Source organism: Hyaena hyaena, unplaced genomic scaffold (assembly GCF_003009895.1).
Source record: "Hyaena hyaena isolate Hyena2069 unplaced genomic scaffold, ASM300989v1 scaffold_479, whole genome shotgun sequence".
In the NCBI taxonomy this organism is placed as follows: Eukaryota; Metazoa; Chordata; class Mammalia; order Carnivora; family Hyaenidae; genus Hyaena; species Hyaena hyaena.
Window position 1 is genome coordinate 879,910 of NW_024081107.1, and position 14,587 is coordinate 894,496.

Sequence of the window (14,587 nt, forward strand, 5' to 3'; positions counted from 1 at the left end):
GTTGCCCATTGTATTTTGTAAGTAAAATAAAACAGCTGAGAAACCTCAGAAGAACAAAACGTCCATCCCATTTTTCTAAACTATCCAGTCTGTTGGTCCACTCAGTAGCGGGTTAGAATGCTGGTTCATGTTTGACTGCTGGTTTTCAATATAAAAATGAATTTCTCACCCATTCTCTAAACCTAGATTCACTCTCCTTGGCAGGGAGGATGCAGTAGTGACAGGACTTCCGCTCACCCCTTCTCGAAGTTTCAAGTCTGACAAGGCCGGCGCCTTGGGGTCCACGCCACGTGACCCACCTGGATTTTTCTCACTTCGTCTGAACTCCCTCCAGCGCTGTGGAACAGGGCACCTCAGAGGCAGCCGGCGGGCCTATTCCGGCCGCCGCCGCCGCCTCCCCAGGATCGGGGAGGGGCGGCAGAACCGCAGGCTGGGTGCGCTGAGCCGGCGGGGCAGCTGAGGCCGGAGAGAGCCAGTGCCGGGCGGGAGCCGGGAGCCGGGGGCCGGGGCGGGGCCGGGGCCGGGGCGGGGCGGGGCCGGGGCGGGGCCGGGTAGTCACCTAGGGCCTCCCGGCTGTCCAGCGGCTCCGCTGCCTGGCTGCCCGGACACCTGCTGCATCTCCTCCCTGCGGCTTGGGTAGGTTGGGCGTCCCTAAGGCACGGGTCAGGCTCCCCGATCCCAGGCGGTGGGTCTCTGACTGCCCCCGGCTTGGCTTGTGCTGTTGCTCGGCTTCCCGCCTTAACAGTCAGCGCTGCCGGAGTTTGGATACTAAGGGGCGGGGAAGAAAGGTGAGCGCGCGTAGCCATTGCTAGAACCTCTTATTTTGCTACAAGTTCTTGCACGTGGAAAATTCTCTGTTCCAATTCTGTCCAGATGTCGCATCAGTAGTGACCGAAGCCACGCATCTGTCAAATTGGTCCTTTCAGGTGTGTGTGTGAGAGAGAGGGAGGGGGAGAGAGAGAGAGAGAGAGAGAGAGAGAGCGCGAGCGTGTGTGTGTGTGTGTGTGTGTGTGTGTGTGTGCGCGCGCGCGCGCGCGAGGGGTGTTGAGGTTGGTAAGGGCCTCTGTATTGTATCCCTACAAGCGGTCCCGGCAGGCCTCTCCCGGAGACCTTTAGGGCCCCATCATTCATTACTGAGAGTTTCTTGGGACTGAGAAGTCGGACTTCTATGGAATGGAAATCGGTTGAATCAACAACAACAACAAAAATAAGTCCAGTGTCTGGGAAAAAATCCTATGGATGAGAGGCGCGCCGGAGTGACTCCTTGTAGACTCCGAGCATCTGGCGACAACCTCCTTGCCTTGCACCTATGGCTGAGCCAGTAATAAAAACTGCGGACCCAAGACTTTGACACTTGCAAAGCTGGACAAGGGACAGGAAAATAAAGCGGTGGGAGGGGGAAGATGTCTGCACTGACAAAAATCTGGAAACATTGAAGGAGTAGGAATACTCCCTTTGGGGCCGGGTGCTTCCTCATTCCACTTTCCTCATACATTATAGCATTTTTGTGTGCATTTCTAAACAGTTGACTAAATACAAACAGAACACTGTCTATAGCAAGATGAACTTTTTCTTCCTTCCTTTCCAGGTTTTATTCTAAATGAGTTCAAGGTCACCTATTGGAGGCTAGGTCAACAGTTAGGAATACTTTTACCCGAGGAAAGAGTTAGAAACTTTTGTTCCTTTCATCCTCTTTCCCTCCCCATCCCCACCTCCCTTTCCCAGCCTCCTTACTCATCAACTCTGCCCCCCCCCCAAGATTAAATGCACTAATCCCCTCCTCTCCTTAATTCTTACCACTTAAAGGCCTGGGGTGAAGAAGGCAACCAACTTTGTCATGCAAGTACTTGTTAATTTGGTCTTGTGACTTCTTGTTCCTTTGCCCTCTAGTTCCTACAGTATTAAAATGCACCCATAGTGTTTTCTGTAAAGAATACAAAGGGCTAGAGAAAAAAAGCAAACTGTCCCTGAAGTGATCTAGTAAAGGGATTATTATTTTTTTAAACCACAAAACTGAGACTCTGTTGAATTCCCGTATTTTTACCTCTTTTTGGAAAGATATTTTAAAATTATAATTATATTATCAATAAAAAATTAGCTGTTAAGCCTCTCCCTATGGGTAAAATCTTATAGTAAACAGTCTTTACCCAATGGAGTGAACACTTTAGAAGTCTGTGTTTCCAGTTTATAGAGGCCAGCTGGAATAGAGGTGTATTTAAATTATGAAATAACTTCATGGAACCTTGAAAACAATGGTATTAGAAATATTTGAAGGTTTCAAGATTGCTGAATTCAGCTATCTTTGTGGCTTGGTAATTCACTTATTCTTTCTATTATTTAATAATGTTACTCACAGTATGTGGCATCTCTTATTAATAATTCTGTCAGTGCATTTTAAAGGGCATCTCTGGAGCCCTGTACTAAATATATATTTATTTTTTCCTAGATTCAGTTCTGCTCTAGGTAGACTGAATTAGAGGCAAGAAGATGATATGGGGATCAGGATTAAAAGAATTAGTGCACTAAGTTCTCGTACCAGATCATCTCTGAAGCCTTCTGGGCCAAATTAACTCTGGGGTCTCAGCAAGTCCTTTAACGTATGTGTGTCATTTTATCTTCAAAATAAGATTGTCTTTGGTCTTAAAGGACAGTTAGGTCTCCCAACTCTTCTATAAAAGGCAAATCCTCATTTCTAGAGCAAGGTATCCCTGATCTAGAGGACTGTCTCTTCTAGAATTTGCCTACATTTCCAGGAAAAATCCTAGCATGCTGGGGCCCCATCCCCACTTAAGCAGTGTAGTGTAGTGTAGTGGTTGAGGGCGAGAGTCTTAGAAACTGAGGAATCTGTTTCTATTTCCTAGTGCTGATCCTGAGCAAGCTACTATGTTCTACAAGCTTCATCTTCTTCCTGTTTAGAGTACAGATAGATGGTAATAAGGCCTGGGATCATTATGGAGATCAAATGAAGTGATGCATATCATATAAGTAGCAAAGTGTCTAAACTTAAAAGTCAATAAATTATAGGTACTTTTTTTTCAACACTGAATTCCCCTCTTCTTTTTCTTTTAACAAGATGAAATTTAACCTAGAAAAATATAAGATCCTACACATGAGTGTTTAACAAGTAAGCAAGTATAGGGTGAGGGAGTTGTAATTAATTGAATCAGTCAACTTCAGAAATTAGAATGAACATCTATAGCCAAGGATATTTTTGTACATCTGCTTTTTGCTTTGTGCAGACATTAGAGTTACACTTGGGATGGTCACTTATACACTGACTGGGTGGGGTGGGTGGCGGAGTTGAACAAAGGAGAAAAGAGAGACACCTCTTGAAGCTTTATCACATTCATTCATAACTAATACATTAATACTTCGACTTTTCCTTCAATATGTTTTTACCTCTTGATATATGTAAAACGCCCTGCCAGCAGAATGCATGGGTAAGAGACAGGTTTCTGCCTTCTAAGCATTCATAATATAGTGTAGGAAACAGACACAGCAATAATTAGAGCACAGTGATAAGTAATCTGATAAAGGTAGCGTAGGGAATGCTGGGGAAAGAGGCATGCTAAATATCAGCCAGAGGATACTCAAAGGAGTTAAAATTTAGTTCCAGTTTGGAAGATTCCAGTTTTGTAGGAGTATGCCAGGTAGAAATGCTGAGAAAGAGCTTTCTGGGCCAAGGGAGAAATTTGTTTGGAAGTCTGACAGGGTGAGAGAGCACGACAGACATAAATCATGGCACACTGTTCCCATGTTGTGCCCCATCCTTTATGGGCTATAGGACATGGGCAAATTATTTTGCCTCTCTGAGCTTTAGTTTTCTCAAATGTAAAATGAGGATCATATATTGTTTTACATTATCAGACACTGATTTACTCTTCAAGTCTCTCTAGCTGGAGGTCTACCTTACAATTTTGCTGGAAGACTTAGTTGCATATAAAACAAGAGGCTGTCTGATGTACAACTGACAATCACCTGATAAGGTTCTATCATTTCCTTCTCTTGAGTACAGAAAATACAACACTACCCTAATCTAGCCTTGAGTGTAGATGGCATTTATGACTTCCACGCATATTATAAAAAGTCAACTGGGGCACCTGGGTGACTGTCAGCTCAGGTCATGATCCCATGGTTTGTGAGATCAAGCCCCATACTGGGCTCTGCTGACAGTGTGGAGCCTGCTTGGGGTTCTCTCTTTCTCTCTCTTTGCCTCTCCCCCTTTCTCACAAAATACATAAATATTTTTTTTTAAAAAAGCAGACCAAGTAATGTTGTAACTGTTCTTACTGTTTTGAATAAAGGATGAACTTCTATATGCTTCCACTACCACTAACTACCCTAATTCTGCAACCTCATCAGACTTTCCTTCATCGCACTTAAGGCAGTGTTGCTAGCCTGTTTTAAGGTAAGCTTCTGTAAAGGGAGTTCCACCCACACTGAGAGTTCTTTGCTGGCAAAGGTCAGCATTCCTATATTTGCAGGACAGGATCTCAGACACTTTAGTCCCTCCTGGAGGCTTACTGTTTTAGTTTAAGGTACTGAAATGCATCTTAGCAAAAATTTATATGGGGAGGGGATATTGAAAATTGGTTATTTATTTTGGAGTACCAAAATGCAAACTGAACTTTTTGGGAGGAATTTGTTACAGGATTTTAAACCCTTGTGACTTTTCCTTGGTATTGCTAACTTTAAAATCCTTTTAAATTTGGTACTTTTTCTCAAAATCCAACATGATCATGCATGAGTTGTCCCACTTTCCCCACAAGGATTTCAAGCTTCAGAATGTTTTGTTATAAATCCATACAAAGCAGGATATTTTTCCACAAGCCATTTAGACCATAATAGACAACAAAAGGATTTAACTACTTTCAGTTTCAGTCATTATAGGGAAAAATAGTTGTTGGGGTCAGGCTAGCCCTGTTTGCTATGGAGGGCCCACATCGGGCCAGGGATTGGCATTCTCACTAGGCCATATAGACTAGGCCCTGAGTAAGAATTTTTTGAGGGAATTGATGTTTTCAGTCATTCATTTACTGAATATTACTTTGATTTCATCAATTAATTTCAATATTTCATTAGCTGTGCTGTGCATAGGGGATGCTGGATTTGATTTAAGTTCCTTAGCCTCAAGTGTAATAAGAACATCGTGGAGAGCTAGTTAAAATTCGAATTTCTGGACCTTATGTCTTAGAGGTTCTGATGTATCACATCTAGCCTGAGGCCCAGGAATCTGCATCTTAATAAGCCCTGTGATATTGCTGGTATTGATGGATGCTTTTTCTTATTTTAGCCAGTGTTTTTCCACATTCATGTACACATTTACAGGCACTCTTCGGAGAACAGTGTAGTCTATCTAAGCCTTGTCATTATTGTTCAAGTGTGTAAACAGTTCCAAACTCTACTCCACTCCCTGACTTTTAACCAAGTCAACTTACTTACTGGTTGTCATTAAAAAAATTTTTTTTAAAATGTTTATTTATTTTTGAGAGAAAGACAGACCACGAGATAGGGAGCAGGGCATAAAGAGAAGAAGACATAGGATCCGAAGCAGGCTCCAAGCTGTCAGCACAGAGCCTGACATGTAGCTGGAACTCACAAACCGCGAGATCATGACCTGAGCCAAAATCAAGAGTCGGATCCTTAACTGACTGAACCACTCAGGTGTCCTTTAATTCATAAAATAGGGAGTTGAATTTCTAGAATTTTCCACCCTGTTCCTTAATTTGATGCTTTTCTCTCTTTGGATATGACATCCAGATTAAGAGAATCACAGGTAAAGACCTTTCTTTGAAGAAATGGATTGTTGAGTGAGATCTACTCAAAGTCCTATGAAATCCTTAAACTCCTTACGGTAGCAGTACACACACTTTCCCTTTCTTACCACTTTCTTACATTAAGAAGTATATTGGGTTGGTGATTTAAAGGGTATGAAGGTGAGAAAATTTGGTTTATAGAGAGCTAGTTAGATACTAAGCTACCTTTTTAAACATTTTTTAAACTGGATGTAGATTACTAGCTGAATGTTTCAGTAATTGAACTTCCCTTTGAGAAGCCTTCCTGGATTCCTTCCCCAGACAGGGTTAACTGCAGCCTCCTCTGTGCACTCCCTATGGGGGTGGGAAGCAGGCCTCCCCCTTCTCACTCTGTGTTGATGGAGGTTGCCTGGACTGTCGCCCTGGTGGGCCAGAAGTAAGGCTTTCCTCCAATCTGAAGTGGTGACCAGGCACTCAGTTGGTGCTTCATAAATATTTAAGCAAATTGACTGCCACTTTCAAACTACTGTTAAGACAATTCAGGGACTCCTGATAGCTCAGCTGGTTAAGCATCTGACTCTTGATTTTGGCTCAGGGCATGATCTCAGGGTTCATGAGTTCAAAGCCCCAAGTCGGGCTATGTGCTGACTTCACAAAGCCTACTTGGGATTCTCTCCTTCTCTCTCTCTTTCTGCACCCACCCCTACACTCTCTCTCTCGCTCTCTACTTCAAAATAAATAAACTTGAAAAGTTATTATTAAAACAATCTATTTTCTATAACCCATTTCATAATTTTCTCCTCTCTTTAATTTTTTTAATGTTTATTTATTTTTGAGAGAGAGAGAGACAGCACGAACAGGGGAGGGGCAGAGAGAGAGGGAGACACAGAATCCGAAGGAGGCTCCAGGCTCTGAGCTGTCAGCACAGAGCCTGACGTGGGGCTCGGATCCACAAACCAGGAGATCATGACCTGAGCCAAAGTCACACTTAACAGACTGAGCCACCCAGATGCCCCACTCCTCTCTTTTAAATATAAAATCCTCCATGCTAATTCTGTGTATTTGCTTTTGAGAAATACAATGTATTCAATGTGATCATTTTTTAGAAATTAAAAATAAAATTTTTATAAATTTTAATAGCATTGTATTAATGTATTTATATTTTTATTTATGTATTTATGTTTAGTTAGGAGAAACAGTGACTGTGATTCTTAAAAGCCCATCATGCCACATGGTCACACAGACACTTATTTCTCTACTTCTTACTGTAATGAAAGGTGAGCATATAAAGCAACTTTTTGATGTGTATTTTGATTTCCTTTTGAACAAAAAATACAAACAGAAAGGGCTTCAAATTTTTTTATTTGTTTGTTTTTGCAGTGAGATCACAGAGCTAAACCAAGTCAGAGCAACTCTCTTGAATAGCTAATGTCTGCCGCCTGGAGAAAGAGAAAATTATTTTCTGCCCTCTATGTTGATGTGTATAGAACATGTGTTCTGAGTAGCTTCTATTTTCACTGCCTCTTTTTTCAGTTGAAGTGCAACATAAACTATTTTAATTAATATTGTGTCACCAAAAGGGATTGAAATAGCCAATTGAATTCTACCAAGATAGAGTCTTTTGATGAAAACATATCTTTATTGATTGTGGACGAAAAAAAATCATTCTTAAAATGAAATCCAGAGAAAAATCATATCCCTCAGAGAAAATTTCTGAGTGGCAGGCCGAGATTAACATCATAAAATTGAATTTGTGCTGCAAGCCTTTGATGTAATCAGCAGCTGGGAGATGGTGTTGCCCTTGCTGTGCTCCCTCTGATTGTGGTGAATTATTGTGTAGAATGAAATAAGTGTTTCTGGTGTCCCTCCTCCAAGAAATACAAACAAGGTATTACTGGGTAGTTTCTTGCTAGTTAAAATGGGTTGGATCGATTCCAGGCCTCTTGGGCTCTCATACACCCCTGAACTATAGGAGTTGGACATTTATTTATGGCCTAGGGACAGAATTTCTTGATGCCACTGGACAGTGACTTGTTTGGTCAGTAAAAACCCAGCAGAGCAGAGATGACAAGAGTAAGCAGAGGCCAGGATGTGCTGGAAAGTGCCACAGTTGGATGTAGGTCCGGTCTACCCCTTGACTGTCTCCCTCAGCCACCTCTTGTGACATATACCGAATTGAAATCATTGCAGTATGGAAATCTCAGTTTGTACGAAGAGTCCTTTTCCATGACACCAGGGTTACGAGAGGCTTATTTTTTATTTGTTTTTGTATTAAGTCTTCATGCCTAGAAAACACACTTGCCCGTGCATGTACTCACACACATGTAATGAATAGGTTTTGTAGATGAAGCAGAGAAAATCTACTCACATATTTACCTTAAGATTAAAGATTCATTTGGCCCCTTAACCACTCCTGTGGTTGAACCTAAGTTGTTTTCTGTTTTGTTTTGTTTTGTTTAAAATAGGAGGACTGGTTTGTCTCTACACAAAGCCATAAACTGTAAAGCATTGGTAGGTAGAGGTGCCTTTGTGGTTAAGCTCACTCTCAAGCCTTGTGAGAAGTGGGATGGGCCTTGTAGTCAGACAGATCCAGTGATGTAATCCTAGCCTAGAGATTTAGATTCACCAGGCCTCCTTTTCCTAATAACATAAATGATGAGTGTGACAGAAAATCTACAAAAATGAGAAGAATGGCTGCAAATGGCTCACCTCCTATGTCTTGAATTAATGGTACAGTGTGCTGGGAGTCCTAGGAAATATCTTTAAAAAACAAAACAAGGGGCGCCTGGGTGGCTTAGTCGGTTAAGTGTCCGACTTTCGCTTAGGTCATGATCTCGCGGTTCGTGGGTTCGAGCCCCGTGTTGGGCTCTGTGCTGACTGCCAGCTCGGAGCCTGGAGCCTATTTCAGAGTCTGTGTCTCCCTCTCTCTCTGACCCTCCCCTGCTCACGCTGTCTCTCTCTCTCTCTCNGGAGCCTATTTCAGAGTCTGTGTCTCCCTCTCTCTCTGACCCTCCCCTGCTCACGCTGTCTCTCTCTCTCTCTCTCCTAGAAATAAATAAAAATATTTAAAAAAAAACAAAAAAACAAAACAAAACTGAATATTCTTGTAAAGCTAAAGTCCATTTGCATTATGACCCTCAAGTCATGTCCCTCTTCAACCACTCTCTCCAAACCACCATGGAATTCTGCATTCATAAGCCTTCTTTTATCTGTTAGTCTATCTATCTATCTATCTATCTACTTTTCATAAAATTATTTACTTTTCATTACATCCTTCTTGATATAATTCTGTTTTGCCCAAGGTTCTGCTGGGATCCTGGAGTGTAAAAGGATGAGTCTGTAGTCTTCCCTGGCTGAGGCATTCCTGCTTTGTGGGCAAAATCAGAAAACACTAGAATCATGGGCATTTCAAGAGGCTTTTCCAAACAGGACTTGTCTGCATATCTCCATATATCTACCTGTGGGAGTGCCTTCCTTCTGTTTTTCTGGGAGGCAGGGATTATCATAATGACAGTGGGCTGACTTCCAGCGTCAGCTTGTGCTAAAGTTGGGGGAAATGAAGTAAATATCACCACCAAAGAAGGAGGCACAGGCCCAATGGAAAACACATAATTTTTCTAAGAGAGAATCCTATGCCATCGACCACTATGGGATTAAGGTGTGCTTTGGTCTTGTACTTGGGGAATACTTGATGTGGGGTATTTGTATTAGATATTTACATGCTTATGACTTGACTCATAGGTTGTGAATTCTTAGAGGTCAGGAACCTTTGTTTTTTTCACCTTTTATTTATTTGGGCTTTCAATAAATACCTGTGGAATGGATAAAATGAATATATTATTTCTTCAGAGAACCTATAAAATGGATGGAAAGAAGATGTATGCAAAAGAAGCAGAAAAGGAAATTTTGTATATGACTGATTATGTGATTCAGACTAAAATTTAAGTATTAACTTAAGAATAATTATATGTATTATTAAGGGCTATTTCTGACTAGACAGACGTAAAATCTATCAGTTAAATGGTATATTAGTTACTATGGCTGTCATAACACAGTAAGGCAAACTGCGTGGTTTAAGTGACAGAAATTTATTATGTCACAGTTTGAGAGGTTTGGTGTCCAAGATAAGGTGACGGCAGGGTTCTCTCCTTCTGAGGCCTATTAGGGAAAATCTGTTTCAGACTTCCCACTAGCTGCTGGTGGTATGCTGGCAGTCCTTAACATTCTTAACCCTCTAGAAGTATCACCCACATTTATGAAATCATCTTCACGTCTCTCCCTGTGTGCATCTGTCACTGAATTTTCTTGTTTTACAAGGGATGCCAGTCTCATTGGATTCGAGCCATACCCCCATCCATTATGACCTCATCTCTTCAATTAATTAATTATATCTGCAGTGACTCTGTCTCCAAATAAGGTTACATTCTGAGGTACTGAGGGTTAGGACTTCAACATGTGAGTTTTGGGGTGGGCCCAGTTAAAACAATAGTGGATGGAAAGATGGTAGATTTTGTTTTACTTTGACATTTTGGCACCTTTGGAGTTTCACCTTCATTGTTCCGCTTAATTTACTTACTAGATGGAATCTACTGTAAATTATGAATAACAAAATGAAAGATTATGAATGACAAAGAATCCACTTATCATTCTAACATTTACTTAGCAGGATTTATACACAGATTTTGAGATTGAAAAAAGCTTTCTATTAATAGCAGCTAACATTTATTGAATGCTTACTATCTAATGATTCCCATGGATTATCACATTTAACTCTTGTATGAACCATACTGGATTGATGTTATTATTTATTTACATTTTACTGATGAGGAATCCAATATGCAATTGTAATCTGCTTGAGGATATACAATAATAGATTTGGCATTCAAATTTCAGGACCTCAACACTGGGTACATGCTTAGTCTTATTACAACTAGGTAAGGTAGATATTATTCCCATTTCATGGGTGAAGAAAGTTTAAAGTTACCAGGTACTTGCCTGGATCATAAAACTAGCAAGTGTCTAAGATTTAGGGTTTGACCTTAGGTGATATTTCCCTGGGGAAATCCTTCCAGTGTTTGAGTTCAAGCTCCACTTTTATTTCCTCCACAAACATACTTGCATTTACCTTATATAGCACTCATCACACTGTTGGTGATGCCAGACAAGCCTGTGTCCTTAGAAACCATTGAGCATTTTGAGGTATGTGATTTTGTCTTTCTTGTATGTATCCTTAAAATATTGCATAGTTTCTGACACATAGCAGATACTCAATAAATATTGTTAATTAAATGAATATTAAGTAAAAGCCAAGGGGCCAAGAAAAATGGAAACCACTTGAGGATATAAGAAATAAAGGTTAATAAAGGGAGTAACTGAGGCAACAGAAGATGAAATTTGGGATAGGGATAAAAATGTTATTAGAAGAGATTTATATAAGAATCTTAGAAAATTAGGCTAAAACTAAGGAAAAGATGCAGAATATTGATATGATGAGAGGAAGCTCATGTTTAAGTGTCTTGATTTTCTTGGTTAATTGGAAGGAAAGATCATCAGCCCAAAGTACTGGGGTGTAAACAGTTGCCTGAGTTGGGGTGAGGTTTTGAAGGTGTAGAAGAAAAGACTTCAGTATGGTAATAGATAGGAGACATATTTCCCAGTATAATTTTAGGTGGTACACAGCAAACATTTATGTTCGTAGACAAGTATTTATTTTAATGTGAATTTGAAAAACAAATCTAACCAGTTCATCAAACTTCTTGATTCTATGGATATTAATGATAAAATAACTTTAAAGGAGACTCTTAAGTTACTTAATTTATTCTTAAATAAGTTAATTTGATACTAAAAATGAACTGAGTTAATTTAAAGAAATATATTAGCCAAACAGTTTTATAGATTATACTTAGAAAAAAAAATGGGGTGCCTGGGTGGCTTAGTTGGTTAAGCATCTTACTTCAGCTCAGGTCATGATCTCAGGGTCCGTAAGTTTGAGCCCCATGTCGTGCTCTGTGCTGACAGCTCGTAGTCTGGAGCCTGCTTCTGATTCTTTGTCTCCCTCTCTTTCTGCCCCTTTCCCACTTGCACTCTGTCTCTCACTCTCAAAAATAAATAAACATTAAAAAAATTATTTAAAAAACCCTCAAGATTGGAATTAGGTTTTCAGAATTCACACATACACACACAAATTGTTCTATTAATAGCAGGAATAGTTAGTTAAAATTAATCCTAAGATGACTCAGTTGTAAATACTTTGAGATCAGGGATCGTGTTTTTCTAATCTTTGTGTTTTCTGCAGCCCAGCCCATCACTTTGGATATATTTGTTTTTCAATAAATGTATGTTGAATTTATTTATGAATGGACTAAATCACTGGTATTATTTGTTCACGTTAGATACTTACAGGTTTAAAAACAACAGCTTGACTGTAAATATTCAGAGTTAAATACAGAATAAACTAATGGAGAAAATCTACATGTTACAGCCTAAAACTACAGTTTTAGACAAGAGGGATGGAATTCCATGAAGTTGCTAAGATTGATATAAATAAAGGTGAAGGAGCCACCAAGAAAGAACTGAGTTGTTCTTCCTGTATTTCTTTTACCAGCCCAATGTTCATCTCTTTGAAATCGACTGTGAATAGGACACTCTTGGCATTAATTTGGCTGTGTTAGCTCTGTCGCACTATGGCTCACTGAGCAAGCAGGTGAAGTTGGAGGTGATATTTTGTGAAAATCTTTGATTCACAAGGCAGGGAGAATGGTGAGCTACGATGGAAATTTCATCTGTGTTGCAATAGGAATGCAATTCCTTGGCTGGTTTGTTTTATACACATTCTAGCTCATGGGTGTCTGGAGTTCAGAAATTAATTTGCATTATGTGTTTAATTCATTCCTTGATCCCTGAATTATTTCACCCTTGACTATACCTGCTAAGACATTCCCCACCTAAGACACATTACTTTCTAGAGTTTCTTAAGTAGCAGTTAGTCACTCAATAATAACATTTTTGGAGGTGTTTGATTTTGATCCTGGTTAGGAGTTAATTCTGAAATAGTCAAGCTCCACTGGGTAGACCAAGTAGAATCTTCTGTGTTATTTAAATATGCTGAGGGCAGTCTTGGCCTTAGTAGAAACATTTTTCTTTAACCTTTTCTAAGGAGTGATCTGATTACAATCTGTTGATAAAATAAGACCTTTTGCTTCAGGAGCATCTGCAAACAGACAGGTTTGGGCAGACTAGGCTTCTGCGGAGACCAGCTGTGCAGGAACCCTTTGGTTCCCCCAGACTCCTGAGGCGGCTTGCTTCTTATCCCTGGGGGCGATAGTAGCTCTCTCTGTGGCCTACCCTGACACCCAGACATTTTCTCTCCAGTCTACTTCTACCTCCTCTTCCTTCATAAAGCCCTGCTTTGTCTCTGCCTGTTTATTGTTCTTTACTAGCCAGCTGTGTGTGACGTAGGCCAAACTACTTTACCCTGATCTCCAATCTCTATTTTTGTTCAGCTTTATTAAGATAAAAGTTTTCATACAATAAACTGCACCCATTTCAAGTGTTCAATTTGATGTATGTTAATACTCCTAGTGCTTTAACCTAAACTCAAAGATTAGGGGAAAAAATTCCCACTGGTTTCAAGATGAAGGAAAGAATCATGAAATAATTTATTTGGGTTCCTCAGCACCCGTATATTGAGTTTTGAACAAAGTAGTTGGGATTCCCCTCCACCCTGGAGATGGGTTTTTAAGAGGTCATACAACTGTAGAAGTGGCAGATCTGAGGTTCAAACCCAGATCTATTTTATCCTAAAGCTTCTACTGTTAACAGCTATAAATTTTCCTCACATGTGTTTACTATATAGTCAGATTTATTTGGAATTCATGCATGGTGACATAGGACTTTACCATTTGTATTCTTTGGTTGGCTGTCTTCAGTCAAGGGGTTCGAGATTTGTGTCTCTCTGAGGTTGGTGAGGCAGACACTCAGTGTCTGGGCGTGTCCCTAAAGCTATTTATGACAAGTAAACAATTCCAGTGCCCAGTAGACAGCAGCCACAAAACCACATTTGCATCATATTCATTATTTTGCTAGCCCCAGACAAGTCAGAGAAATAAAAACAAATTGCTACAGGGAAGGAGATGACGGTGAGAAGGATTGGGGCTGCAAATGGTGCATCATCTTTTCTTTCACTTGCTAGTTAACCGTATGTATGGAGAAAAAAACAGGCGTGTGTTAGTTAGCCCAATGCAGGGGAGGCCTTGTTGGAGCTTGGATGCACAGGAGGTGTTATTGTTGTTGTTTTGCTGGACTTTTTATTTTTTGTCTGTTTGTTTATTTTTCAAAGAACTATCAAAATAATAAAACATTTTGCTTAGCAGATTACTAAGACTTCCGGGAAGTCTCTGTTGTCTTTGTCCTGGTGTGTGTGCGGGAGGTGGGTGGGGAATGCTGGATGGGTTGGTGGGAAACCTGGTTCTGGTTCTCAGCTGCTTTCTCTGAAGTGGGCTAAGTAAGCAACTTCCCTGGGCCTTCACACCCTCATCTGTGGAAACAAGGAAAGCAGTGACTGATCTTCAAGGCTTCCTTGTGGCTGTAGCCTAGGGTTGCTAGTGGCCCTAGGATGCCTACAGAACATCCAGTTAAACTTGAATTTGAGATAAATGAATCAAACCATTTCTATAAGCATGTCCCGTGCAATTAAAGGTGTTTTTTTTTTTTTTTTTTTTTTTTGGTGTAACCATGAGCAAAATATAGCCTTAGACATAATTATACTAATTTGTTGCTTATCTGAATTTCAAATTTGATTGGATGTCTTGTATTTTTATTTATTGAATCGA

General features: G+C 40.3%; 1 protein-coding gene across 3 annotated transcripts in view; it reads left to right on the forward strand.

Annotated features, from left to right (window-relative positions):
- Positions 1-598: 598 nt before the first annotated feature.
- Positions 599-14,587, forward strand: part of WDR72 (WD repeat domain 72) — a 222,232-nt gene continuing 208,243 nt past the window's right edge. For 2 of the 3 annotated variants that reach the window (XM_039254230.1, XM_039254233.1), the window contains exon 1: positions 599-636. The gene's annotated coding sequence lies outside the window, so the exon portion shown is untranslated. Of the gene's footprint in view, positions 637-662; positions 789-14,587 lie in introns of those variants that run through there. The other variant, XM_039254231.1, reaches the window with a different exon arrangement.